Consider the following 14,199-nt stretch of genomic DNA (forward strand, 5'->3'; position numbering starts at 1 on the left):
TGATTTAACTACTACATGAAATATCATCAGTTATGTACTCATTACCTGAAAATTTTATCATATGAAGAAAAGATCGTAAGAAATACATATTTAAAAAATAAATATTTCTACTCACTTGAACCCTGAAGATATTGTTTTAGAAAAAAACACATTGAGCATGAATTCCAACTGAGACAAAAGATGGACAAAATGTGAGACTCTCCTCAGGGAGTAAAGTTAATAGGTCTAAAACTCTCCAGATCAGATGTAATAGCACAGCCATTGTTTCAAATGGCTAAAAAAGCTTTAGGAAATGTTAAGATAAAAAATCCTCAAAACTCTAAGTCCAGTACTCCAATTCTAGCAATCCCATTGCTACTGAAAATTTTTAACTCCTCTATTTCTAGATAAAAAGTATTAATTGACTCAAGCTCTGGCAAAATCTGTAGCTCTGTTGATTCTTAGCTATCCATCTCTAAATGGCCCATAAAATATCACCTTTTTTTTCTCTTTTCCTGGATTTTAATAGTGAAGAAATCTTGGCATTCATAGTGAGGGCAAATTGGAGCTATGATATTTGTGAAGTTAGAAAGTTGTAGGCAAATGAGGGCTTTTCATGATTATTCCTCCTCATTTTCTTCATTTCACCCTCCCAATTTCTTCCCATTTCCTCTCCCTCCCCCATTTCTTTCCTCTAGATAACTTGACTTTGTCTATAGTTTTTGACTGGCCAGAGTAATGTGGCTATAAATATTTTGGCATAATTTTGATGGTATTATAACTTGATTGGCTTCTCTTATTTTCAGAATTTCATATGTGAGTATGACTAGTGCATTGATATTCTCTTGTGTCTTCTTTACTAGCTCTTTGGAAAATAAGGTCCCAGGAGAGAGTTGAGGTTGGGTTGATGTAACTTTGCAAGTACAAACAAACTGCACTTGTTCAAAAGGAAGACAGCCCAAGCTACCACTGCTGATAGACATTTATCTCTACCCAGGCAACTGAATGAAATATGTATGTCAGCAAATAAGAAGAAAATTATGACACTGGAAAGGGTAAAACTTCATACTTTATTTTTTGGATGCAATAAAGGATTTTTTTTTACTTCAGTTTATCCATTTGAGCCAATAATGTGCAGGGGTGAATAATTTCTTCTGTTTGAAGAATTCTTACATTGCGGCAGTATATTATAATTTATGACAACATTTACTTGTTGCCTAATCTTAGCTCAGCTATATTGAACAAAGGGCTAAGCATAATTGAAGGTGGGAAACAAAATAGGCAGTGAAATTTTAGTCGATAATAAAGTATGTTTTGGGGTTAATTTATTAATATTTCATTGTGGCACCATTTCAGCGATTTCTGGAGAACAAAGTGGCATACTCACCCTGGATCCTAGGAAAATATATAAAGAAGCAGTAGCTATTATTGAGGAATTATCTTGATAAAGTAGGGCTAAGGTATGCATGGCCTGGGCTTGGATCTGTTCCCCACTGAGGGAGGAAACCAAATATCAATTGTCTCTAGATTTAACTATTAGGTTTGCTGGGATAACAGGACAATAATCAGGAGAGTAGTGGAAAACATGCTTCCAAAGAAAGTAAGAAATTTCTACTGCACTTCAGCAGAGGGAATCATTTTGGATCATTATTTATGATTCCTTCTTGTTCCTCCTTGTCAAAGGAGAAGAGACTAATGCTGGTGGAATGTCCATCTTGCATAAAAGTTGAAGAGGTCTCTGTAAAAATTGAAGAGGTCTTACACAAGACCTAGCTTTTTGGTGCGCTCTCTCTCTCTCTCTCTCAGAGAGGCTTACCTACTGCAGTGTGTGTTCTCCTCATTGGTCCCTCTTTCATGTGTTAAGAAGTTTCAGGCAGAGATTCCCCATTCTATGGAGAAGGCCTGTAATTTCTCAGTTCCTCAGACTATAACTGAGTGGGTAGATGAGGTAGATTGTATTACTTTTTCATTCACTACCCCTTCATTGCAAAAGCAAGTATCTATGATCAAAAGGATGCTGTAGTAGACTATATCATTTTGAAACTCGTTACTGCTCCCATCAACCAGATGTATTATACATTCCTACATATTTATGTCAGTCTTGGCCATGTGACTTGCTATGTCCAAAAAATATGAATGATAATGATAATGCCACTTCTAATACTTCTAAACAGAAGCTTCAAGAGCTATCACATGATGATTCTGTCTTTTTTTCTCTCTCACTAAAATGAGTCTGATAATGATTCCTACTCCTCATCCTAGATGCTGGAATAAAGGAGACAGGGACCAGAGCCACAGGCTACCCACGGCCAAGCCACAGTTGTCATGTAATATCAGCAATCTTTTATTTTACTAAAACATTAATATTGGGATGTACTTGTTACTGTAGCATAGCATAGAGAAAGGTGACTAATACAACAAGAGGTAACTACAATTAGGATGCTTCAGTAAAATATCTGGAATGAGTGGCTCTGGCTCTGGGACCAGGCAGGCGACATTCATCCAACTATTATTGGTGACAAGAGATATGAAGACGCATGCTATACAGTGGTAAACATCTGCTGAAACTGTTTTCTATAATAACTGTACCTAATGAGCTTGTGGCTTTAGCTAAAGTTGTAAAACAGAATTTAGTAGTGTGACTTAATTTCCAGGACTGAATTTAATATATATTTTAAAAATCTGTAAGAAATATATGACCTCAGAAAATAAATGGCTAGTTTGCAAACAAATTAAAAAGGAGTTTATAAAATCTAGAATTTCTTTCACCTTCAAGGTTACAATGCAACTGGTTCTCACTTCTACACATTAAAAAAGATAAAACTGAAAAATACAAAGGTCTGCAAAACCTCAACCTGGTGGCAAGACCAAATCAAATAGAGTTATATGAATTTTAAGGCATCTGAACTTGTTAATGCAGCATCCATTAAATCCATTTAATTGGACAAAATATCTTGGAAGACAAAGACTAAAGATTTGACTCTTCCACAGGAGACCTAATAAGTTAAAGCTGCCCTTGATTAAATCTAGAGACATTTATTAGAAAGAACTAAGTGTGTAGCATGAGCAATAAGGCTAAATGGTATAAAATAGATAAGAAGTTTGGAATATAATTCACCCATAAAAAGAAAGTCCTGCCATTTGTGACAACATGCATGAACTTGGAGGACATTATGCCAAGTGAAATAAGCCAGTTACAGAAAGACAAATACTGCATGACTCCACTTACAGTATCTAAAATAGTCAAATGTATAGAAGCAGACAATATAGTAATGGTTATCAGGGGCTGAAAACCCCTGGGAAAATGGAAAGTTGCTCTAAAATGGGTATAAAGTTTCACTTTTGATAGATTAATAAGTTCTAGATATCTGCTATACAACATAGTACCTATAGTTAACAATATAGTATTGTGCACTTCAAATTTTATTATGAAGGTAGATCTCATATTAAGTGCTTTTAATAGACACACACAAACACAGCATAGGAGTACAAGGAAACTTTGAGAAGTATTGAATGTGTCTGTTACTCTGATTATGAGGATGGTATCACAGGTGTTTGCGTATGTTCAAATGCATCAAACTGTTCATGGCAAATGTGACGTTCTTTGTATATCACAACAAAGCAAAACAAAAAGTAGCTGACCATGTTTTTGAGAGGGTTGTACTGCCAAAAAAAAAAAAAAAAAAGGCCATGAATCAGGTTGAAAAAGAAGCAAGCGAGGAGCAGGCACCTAATCAAAGTGTGTTCCACATGTCTGGTATAGAAGGGCGCTCAGGATATTGATGCAAAAGGACTTCAGAATTACTATGGAACAGTGATTGCTGAACTTGGTTGATATCGTTTGGTTCTGTGTCCCCACCAAAATTTCATCTCAAATTGTGATCCCCGTGTGTCAGAGGAGGGATCTGGTGGGACATGTTTGGATCATGGGGGCAGTTTCCCCCATGCTGATCTCATGATAGTAGCTGAGTTCTCATGAGATCTGATGGTTCAAACACGTGGCACTTCCCCCTTCACTGTCTCTCTTCTGCCGCCACGTAATACATGCCTTGCTTCCCCTTCAGTTTCTGCCATGACGGTAAGTTTCCTGAGGCCTCCCCAGCCTTGTGGAACTGTGAGTCAATTAAATCTCTTTTCTTTATAAATTACCCAGCCTCAGGTTGTTCTTTATAGCAGTGTGAAAGTAGACTAATGCAATGGTATATTCTCCTTTTCTGAATAGCAACGTTTGAGTGTGTTCCATGGTAAGATATGAAGACAATAAGACACAAATCTTGCCAACCTTGTCACCATTGATTTGGATAATTCTACATAGAATATAACTTAAACCAGGATTTTATCTGTTTTTGCTCTGCATGAGTCACTTTAGGATGGTTCAAATTTAATGTGCATTCTTAAAAGAGCTAACTTCATAAATTTTCTGACCATATTCCCCCATGATATATATATGTGTGTGTGTGTGTGTGTGTGTGTGTGTGTGTGTGTATGTTACCCTTCCCCTGTTCCATTATATAAATAGATCATAGGGGAAAAATACATTTATTTTATAGTTAATAACTCCCCAAATAAGGAAAGCCACATCCAGAGCTGATGCAAAGGTAATCACTCACAGACCTTGAACCCAACTCCATGATCGACATTGCACTTGGGGAGAGGATGAATGTGCTTTTCTTATGAAAGAAAAGCAAGTAAATATTTACACCTAAAGTGTGAACTCTTGTCAACTGTATTACTGTAAAAACATCCACAGCTTCTTTCTAAAAGGTAGATTATATATCTCTGTCAAACTGATATCAGGCTTGTCATTGTTTTAGCCAATGAAATATCTGTGGAAGTGACAGGTGCTACTTCTAAGAAAAGTTATTTCACAAATCAAGCACTCCTTTATTTTTCTGTACCACCAGCCTAATAATATCCTGGATAGCATCTATGCCTTCATTCTGGATCCTGGAATAAAGACATAGTGCAGAGCCTAATATGACCTACAGCCAATGTACAATGTAAACAAGAACTAAACCTTTGTTTTTGTAAGCCTACAGATATTTGAGATAGCTTGTTACCACAATATCACCTAAAAAAGCTAATACAATGACTTGGTTCAGTTAAACATATCAGTACCAATGGTGGCCTCTTGTCTAAGTTGAATTCTGCAATTCACATACCAGTATTCTAATTAACGTAAAAGTCTGTATCTCAACTGATTGAAAACTTGGAAAACCTTCAAATCCTAACATTATTTGATTGCTTTCTATGTCCCAGACACTCAGATAACTGCTTTATATATATGGCCTCATTAAAACTCACCAAACTGTATTATTCTCTCTTTTAAAGGATAAAGCATCCAAATTAAAGAGATTATGTAACCATCCCAAAGTCACCCAGATCGTAAGTGTTCTGATTTCAGATCCTACATAGGTAACGATTGTTCTCAAGTACTCAGGATAATCTTTCTCCTCTAATACTTTCTCTTTCTTATTCTCCCCAATACACAATGTCCAGTATGTGAAATTAACCTCTCAATTGAACTATGCTTACAATGATCCTTTATCTAAACCAAATACCAGAACAGGGTCTGACCACAAATTTTGTGCCGAAAGGGCATCTTAAAAATGTATTGTCCCCAAAAGGAGCAACATGAAGCAACAGGCAATACAAAAGTCTTTTACCTTTCTGCTTGCATTTCTACGATGAAGGCTGTGCTAAGGTAACCTTCTTACCTGAGAGAAAACAAATCCTTCTAAACACATTCAACTGGCTTTCTCCCCTCAGGCTCAGCATCAACCTAAGAAGAGCACCTCCAACAGCTATAACAGCGAAGAAGACAGCAGATGTTTTCTCTTTAGCTAGACTAAAATTGAATACTAAGAAATCACTGTGGTTCTGCTCCCTGCCTTTCCTAAATTGCTCTCTGTGTAACCCTGTGTAATCCAGCAATCCAATACAGTCCTAATATGAAACACAATGCAACTATATTTTACGATTGTCTTTACAATGCAGTTGAAATAGTAGAAAGAATACCAGGCTTGGAATTTGCTCCAGCTATTTTCCTTAAATTTGTCCTTTTAACTTCTGAAGTTTGTCTCTTCAACTGGAAAAGGTGAATGATATCTCACAGATTTGTGCTGTTTAAGCTAAAGCAATTAAATATAAGATAATACACTGATAAGGTTTGGCTGTGTCCCCACCTAAATCTCATCCTTACTTGTAGTTCCCCAAATCCCCAAGTGTCGTGGGAGTAACCTGCTGGGAGGTAATTGAATCATAGGGCAGGTCTTTTTGGTGTTCTTCTTGTGATAGTGAATAAGTCTCAAGAGATCTGATGGTTTTAAAAAGGGTGGTTCCCCTGCACATGCTCTCTTGCCTGCTGCCATGTAAGACATGGCTTTGCTCCTCCTTCCCGGTCTGCCATGATGGTGAGGCCTCCCCAGCCATGTGGAACTGTGAATCCATTAAACCTCTTTTTCTTTTTTTATGAATTACCCCATCTCTGGTATGTCTTTATTAGCAGCATGAGAACAGACTAATACATACATTGAAGAGTTAAGACTAGGTGATGCTACAATAACTGACAACTTCTAAATCTCATCAGCTTCAAACAAAACTTATTTCTTTTTATATGTGCAAAATGTGGTTGGTGAGTGACAGGGGTGGAGACTAATTCACAGTCACTGAGGGTCTAAGGTAGACACTACCATCTTGGAGCTACACCACGGGGTATTTGTGGTCTTCATTTTCACTGTGGCCAGGGAAGAGAGTACTAAAGAGTCTCTCTTAAGAGAGACTTAATTAAATGCCTCAACCAGAAAGTGACAATTTCACTTTCTATCACAGATCATGGCTCCAACTAACTGCTGGAGTGCAGTCACTAATAGAAACAAAATCCTCCTGTATGCCCAGAACGATATGAGATGGATGAGGGCTAGAAGTCCCATTCATAGCTATTGTTTGTGGCACATATCATCCACAGCAGACATTGTCAGTATATACTCATATTATTTAACAATTTTTTAAATCTTTATACTCAGTTTTACCCTCCACACAATCATAAATTAAAACAAGTTCCAGTGCAGAGGCTTTCCACAAACTATTCCACAAAGTATTAGAGTATGTGAGCCATTTCCAAAATTTTCTGTGGAAACATTGTAAGTCATTTAAGTAATAAGCATAAGCTCATGAAAATATCACAACTGAACATCGAATTAACTGAAAGACAAGAGGAGAAGAGACACACAAAGGCATAGTGGAGCCTCTAGGACAGGGTCAAAATAAGAAGACAATAAATTTTGCTAATATTTTAAGATTCTTTGGTTTGAACTTGCTCACTCTATATCACTGTCTGATAACTAATTAGAATTTGTAGTGTGAATTTGGGTTTTATTTGCACTTGCATTTTGAAAATGCAAATGTTTTGTTATAGATAATTGCAATGTTGTAGAAATGTATGTATATTAACTTTAATTACAACTGCTCTGGTAGCTAAATAGCCTGTTTTGCAATTGCTTTACACAGACAGACAGCTAATAAGACCTAAGATGAACCTTAAAATCTGATATTTATGTTTACAAATCAATTTAAGAGTACTCCCTCCAATGTCTGTATACTAAACTAAAATAACCTGGTAGAGTCATTAAGAATATTTTAGGCCTTAAGAGTCTTCTTAACTACTCATAGCACATTTTGATTGAATCATAAAGAAATTTCAAAGGTTGTTATTAGTTACAGTGTGGGGAAAACATATGTTTGTAGAAAGGCATAGTTTGTTCAATAATTTTTAAGGGTATTTGTTAGAATTCTAATATTTTTAAAGGTTCAAGAAAAATTGTTGCCCTTATATTAGGCAATTATAGTAACAAGAATAGATTTGTTACATATAGTATAAGTATTTTGGGGGTAAAAAAGTTTTTGGACCAAGCTAGATGACAGTGATGCAGGAAGAGTATGACCTTTCTATTATGCAGCATATTTGTGCTACGTCTTCCTTACCAAGAAGAAGTATGAACAAAGAATCAGAAATATACCATTATGTTCAGGTTTCAAGAATAGTGCTTCAAGGTGAGAAGAATTTTTTCTATGCATTTTACTAGTAATAAAAGCATCTTAAATCAACCAAGAAAAATATAAAAGGTCTGGAGGGTGACAACAGAAAAAAAAGAAAAGGCTGGAGAACATGAGTTTACTTAACCTCCAGAACAGAGTCAGGACAAACAAAAAACACTTGGTGAAGACAGAGCAAACCCAGACACACGGATATTTAATCAGCTAAAAGCTACAGCAATGTGAAGCTATATAACAACACTGGCCAGCCAAATACAAGGTTAAATGTGTTTCAGGCCTAGAGCTTAGAGCTGTTGCCTATTTCCTGGAAGTTTCAATCTGAATTTTAAAATAAATTTGACATGAAAGCCAGTCAAGTCACTGTATAGACAAGTAAAGTTAGACTTAACTACCCTCTTAGGTTTTACACAAATATTTTAAAATTATTTTAAAATAGCTGCTCATTGTTTATAGTCTGTCCATAGGTTGACCGATAATAACAATGTTTTCACAAACGATTTACTTTTACAAAGATTGGATCATGGTTTATACTACATATTTCATGAAAGTAATACAGTCTATCTTATCTCTATTTTTCCTGCAAACAAAAACTTAACATGCAAGCATACATCCTAAAGAAATATTCAGGGTTAGGATGATATGTTCAACCCTAATTTGTAAAGTCAAAAAAAAGAGTGCTATTGTTTAATTTTATACTATTAGATGTTGTTAGTTTTAGCTGTTCCTCTACTCAGAGGTAATTAAACTACCACAACTATTCACTTAGAAGCAATTAAATTTGTCTTTACTAATCAATCTCACACTGTTAATGCAGATTTAATGTACGCAGATAAGGAGGAGGTATAATAGTTGTTTCATATAATATCATTCTCTCCATTAATTTCCTTCTTTATTCCTAGAGTAAATGTTGTAATATGGTACCTGGTCATTTAGGAAATAAACTGGTAATAGATTTTGCACTAGTAAGCCAAGGGTCAACCTCCAAACTTTTCTAGGATAAACTTCCTCTATGTTATTTGGAAATAGTGCCATTTGATCATGGCTGAGTTATCCCAATTGGCAGTTTCATTTTAATGAAATGTACTCCCCACTGTTTTCAGCTCTGCCACAGACACCTTTGGCTTTGGTTCTCTTCAACCCTAAGCACTCATTCCATAAAATGTTGCACTGGCCTCAGTTGAAGCATTTGAAGCAGAAAAAAATAACAGAAAACCAAAATCAGTTCTCCAAAATCAAAAGCAGTTCTTTTAAAAGACTGCTCTAAGACTCAAACTCCAAGCTAATTATCAACAACTATCTAAAGCATAAAGGGACTTTGGGATAATTTTCGGTGTCAGTAATCACAAATGACTAAGAATAACTTATTCAGTTAGATCCTTGTGACAGCACATATGCTTGTACATATGCACTGGAAACAGTGTTTTTTTACTCTCAGGTTAAAATCTTGAAAACAGTTATCTAATAAGAATCTTCACGTATCTGTTAAAAAAAAATTCAGATTTCCAAGCCCCTTCCCTGAAGTTTCTTCCCTGTAATTTGTATGCTAATTATTGCTTCTAGTTATTATTAGTGTCCGACAGTTGAGAAATATTTTTCTGAAACAAATGGAAAGATCTTTCTGGAAAAGATTCTAAGGCTCAGTTGAGGCTAGCGAAGGAATCTGATTAGAGCCTGGAGTAATTGTACCTCTACAAAACTAGCATGGGAAAATTAATTGTGAAAAAGGAAGGAAAAAAGGAAGAGGGAAGGAAAAGATAGAGGAAGGCAGAAAAGAAAAGGTGTATTAGGACCCGAGGATATTGTGATTCATGATTTGCTGACAAACTCAGCTTAGGGCTTAATTTTTCTGAAGTGGGATATCTGGAAAAAGATATGGAACCCTGGATTGGTGAGCAAGTCAGTACACTTATTTACTTACAGCCTCTCCCTACTGGCATCCAAATATAAGAAGAAAAAAAAAAAACTAGCAATTTGGAAAAGCGAATCCTCAGAAATGTTACCAACTTCAGTATAGAATCTATAGTTTAACCAAAAGGAAGAAAGATAAATCAAGGACTTAGAAATATAGATTATATATTAAAAGTAAGTTTGAGTCAACATAATTATTTATGTATAACATAAAAATATACAAACATTTAGAATAAAAATCTGATATGATTTCAAATGAAGAGGTAGGGGATGTGTATTTCATTGGCAGGATATAAATAAAAAGTTAATCTAAAAAATATTAGAAAATTAAAAGTTAAAATATTCCTTTTAAATTTTAAGCATAAGTGTAAAAAAGTTAAAAAACTTAAAAGTTAAAATATTCTGTTTAAATTTTAAGTGTAAGGGTAAAAAAGAAATAAAGGTAAGGGAAAATTACCTTACAGGATATAAAAGGAAAGGTATAGATAAGAGAAACAAGAGTAAAAGAAAAAAGGAATAATTGTAAGTAAAGGAAAAAAGAAATAAAATATCTCAAATAGTCTAATAGAATGAAATACTAAAAAAAAAGAATGATAAATAGGGAAGAGAAAATAAGTTTACAGAAATAATCCCAAAAGTATAATCATAAAAAATAATGAGAATGAATTAAACCTTATATTTCTAGGCAGATTCTTTAAGATTCCCCACCTTGTCATGCACCCATTTGCACATACATTCAACATACTTGTATGAAACTCACTTATAATAAAACAATCCCCAAAAAGTGAAAAAAAAATGGAAACACATCTGGAAAGATTCCGGCTAAATATATTTGATTAAAAATAAGCTTGCTATCAAAACCTCACGGAAATATGAATAAAGGGATATAAAAACTCCACAAACAAGAAAATAGAATGGCAAAGGACACAATTGCTAATGAAATATGATAATACTGGTAGTTGGAAAGCAAATGGATAAGTGGAGACATTATAAACCACATAAAACATTCTTCAGTTTACAAGGGTCATCCAAGGAAAAATATTGATTCATGTTGTTATGGGAAAGGCTCAGGTATGAGAACCAACCAACACTTCTGAAGGCTGTTTTGTAGATGAAGCAGAAAAGAGGCAGACCTTAAAATCAATATAAAAAGTTATTAGGCTCAGATCTCCTTTAAAAGCCAGTTGTAATGTGACTACACCTACAAACTCTGACAGAAACACAAGACTCATTATTTGGATATGTAAAGGCAGAATAACATTTGACCGAAGGAAAGCAGGAATTACTACATGCGATAGTGCTATGCTGTAAATAAGTGAAAGTCAACACACAATGCAGAGACCTTCCTTCTCCACTTACCTCTTCCTCAAGCTTCCTCTCCAGTTTGACTCAATAACCCCAGGCAAAAGATTTAACAATTTCTGTTTGGAGAAATGAACCAACCAAAGGGAAAAGACAGTAATACCAGCAGTCATATTCCCAAATAAATTAGCCTATCAGTTAAAAAGTCTTCGATTTCCTTCCAAGCAGTATTTCCTAATTGTTAAACATGTATAGATAATCAAGTAGCACCTCCCATTAGAGAACGATGTTAACAAAGAGAGCAGAAATCAAACCAAAAAAGCAAAAAGGAAAGCAGAGAAACAAGGACAATGAAGGGACTCAAACTTTATGTGTGTGTGTGTATGTGTGTGTGTGTGTAACTGGTGTGTGTGTGTATATATATAAACCGGCAACTTTATATATATATATATATAAAATATATATATATATATAATATATATATATAAAAATATATATATATCATATATATATATTATATATATATATATATATATATAAAATCTGGTAATACGTTTTACACTAGTAAGCCAAGGGTCAACCTCCAAACTTTTCTAGGAAAAACTTCCTGTATGCTATTTGGAAATAGTGCCATTTGATCATGACTGACTTATCCCAATTGGGAGTAATGACATGTACTCCCCACTGCTCTCAGCTCTGCCACAAACACCATATGTGTGTGTGTGTGTGTGTGTATATATAATTTATTAATATATTTATTTATATATTTTTATATAATATAAATATATTTATATATTTATTTATATATTACTTATATATATTTGTTATTTATATATTTTATTTACATATTTAAAAATATATTATATATATATTTATATATATATATATATAATTACAATGATATATCTGGTGAGAAAAAAAGAGATTAAGTGTCCATTAAATACTTTTAAAGGAAGAATCATTCCAAGAAAAAAGAGTGGCATCTTCCGGTATTCTACCTGGGTGATGTAGTTATTAAGCCAACTTCAGGAAGGAGCCAAACCATGAGGAGGCAAGTGGAGAGAGAAGGTGTCTCCACTATGTGTATTGACTTTCCCATACTGTTCACAGCACAACACTCTGTAATAAAATTACCATATACTCTGTGTTGACATCTAAGTGCCTAGCACAATCCTGTAAAGATAATGGTTATTGTAAACAAAAACTTGAGATTCTCTTACTAGAAAGTCAAATAAATGACTGAATTTACTATAGTTCCGAATAAAGCAAGAAATAGTAACATAAACAAATTATTTATAAATATGGATGTAAATGCCAGAATAAATGTCCAAATAAATGAAAGCACTTGAATCTAAAACGTAGGAATTGGGAAATGGAAAAGTAAAGCATGGTAATCTTGTTTATGGAATATGACTTGTTGAGGTTTTGACTTCTTAAACTATGTATATATATCTTTTTAAGTAAAATTTATCTTTTACATAAAATTTAAAATAAAAATTTAAAATTCAAAGATAAGCTTAAAAAAGGAAATTAATCACTTTGCAAACTCAAAGACAGCACACACAAAAAAAGGAGAAGGCAGAAAAGAAAGAAAAAATGGAAGAAGGGAGGGAAGAGGGGAGAAAGGGAAGACAGAAGGAAGTAAAGAAAGGCCAGCTAAATAAATGTTTATTAAAATATTATATGTTATATCTAATATCAGACATAGGGCAAATTTGAGGCAAAGAACAAATAATGCAAAGGTCAATGGGAAATAATCCTTCTAAAAATTTATGAAGATAGTTATTTTGCATTTGAATCTAGTATGCCTATTAATGCAAAGATATTCAATAAGACATTACAGAATTATACATTATATACATAACAGAATTATAATATGTTATAACAGAATTATACATTATAAGGACAATACTGTATGACAAAGTAGGGTTGTTTCAGGAATGCAAGGAATGTTTAATATTGGGAAATAATTACTTATTTATGAATAATTAAAATAACATGATCAAATCATAGCTGTTGACAAAAAGTATCATCACGCCCAATAAAAATTCTTGTCATGGTCATGCAGAGTGGCTCACACCTGCAATCCCAGTACTTTGGAAGGTGGAAGTGGGAAGATCACTTTAACCCAGAAGTTCAAGACCAGCCTGGGCAACATGGCAAAACCTTGTCTTTATAAAAAAGAAAGGAAAGAAAAGAAAACAAAAGAAAAGAAAAGAAGAAAGAAAGAAAAGAAAGAAAAGAGAAAGAAAGAAAGAAAGAAAGAAAGAAAGAAAGAAAGAAAGGAAGAAAGAAAGAAAGAAAGGGAAAGGAAAGGAAAGGCAAGGAAGCAAGCAAGAAAGAAATTAGCAAGGATGATGCTGTCCAAAAGTAGTCCTAGCTACAAGGTAGACTGAGGCAGGAAGATCGTTAGAGCCCAGGAGCTCAAAATTACAATGAGCTATGATTGCACCACTGCACTCCAACCTGGGTGACAGAGCAAGACCCTGTCTCTAAAAAATAATGCAAGTCAAAACAAAATCAAACACAATGATTAAGTTGGAACCTCAGAAGTCTTCCTTTTAAAGTCTGGAACAAGACAAGATAGTCAAAAGCAGTAAAAAGGCATTGGAAAGGAAGCAAAACATTGCCATTATATTTTAGATAATATGATTATATATGTAGAAATCCCAGGTTTAATGTTACAAATAAACTTAAAATCTAGTATTTTCATTTTATAAAATCGATGTGTAAGAATGAACAGTTTCTAGTGCACAAACAACAATCAGTTATTATTGGAATTTAGTTCCATATTTACGGAAAAACAAAAATATTGCATACATGGTAATAAGCAGTAAGTCGAAAGTATGGAAAGAGTATAATAAAACACTAATGAGTAACAAAATAAAATATGTTAATAAATGGAAACATGCATCATGTTCCTGGATACAAAAGTTCATAAAGTTTTCAATATTT

The sequence above is a fragment of the Pan troglodytes genome, chromosome 15, assembly GCF_028858775.2.
Source record: "Pan troglodytes isolate AG18354 chromosome 15, NHGRI_mPanTro3-v2.0_pri, whole genome shotgun sequence".
In the NCBI taxonomy this organism is placed as follows: Eukaryota; Metazoa; Chordata; class Mammalia; order Primates; family Hominidae; genus Pan; species Pan troglodytes.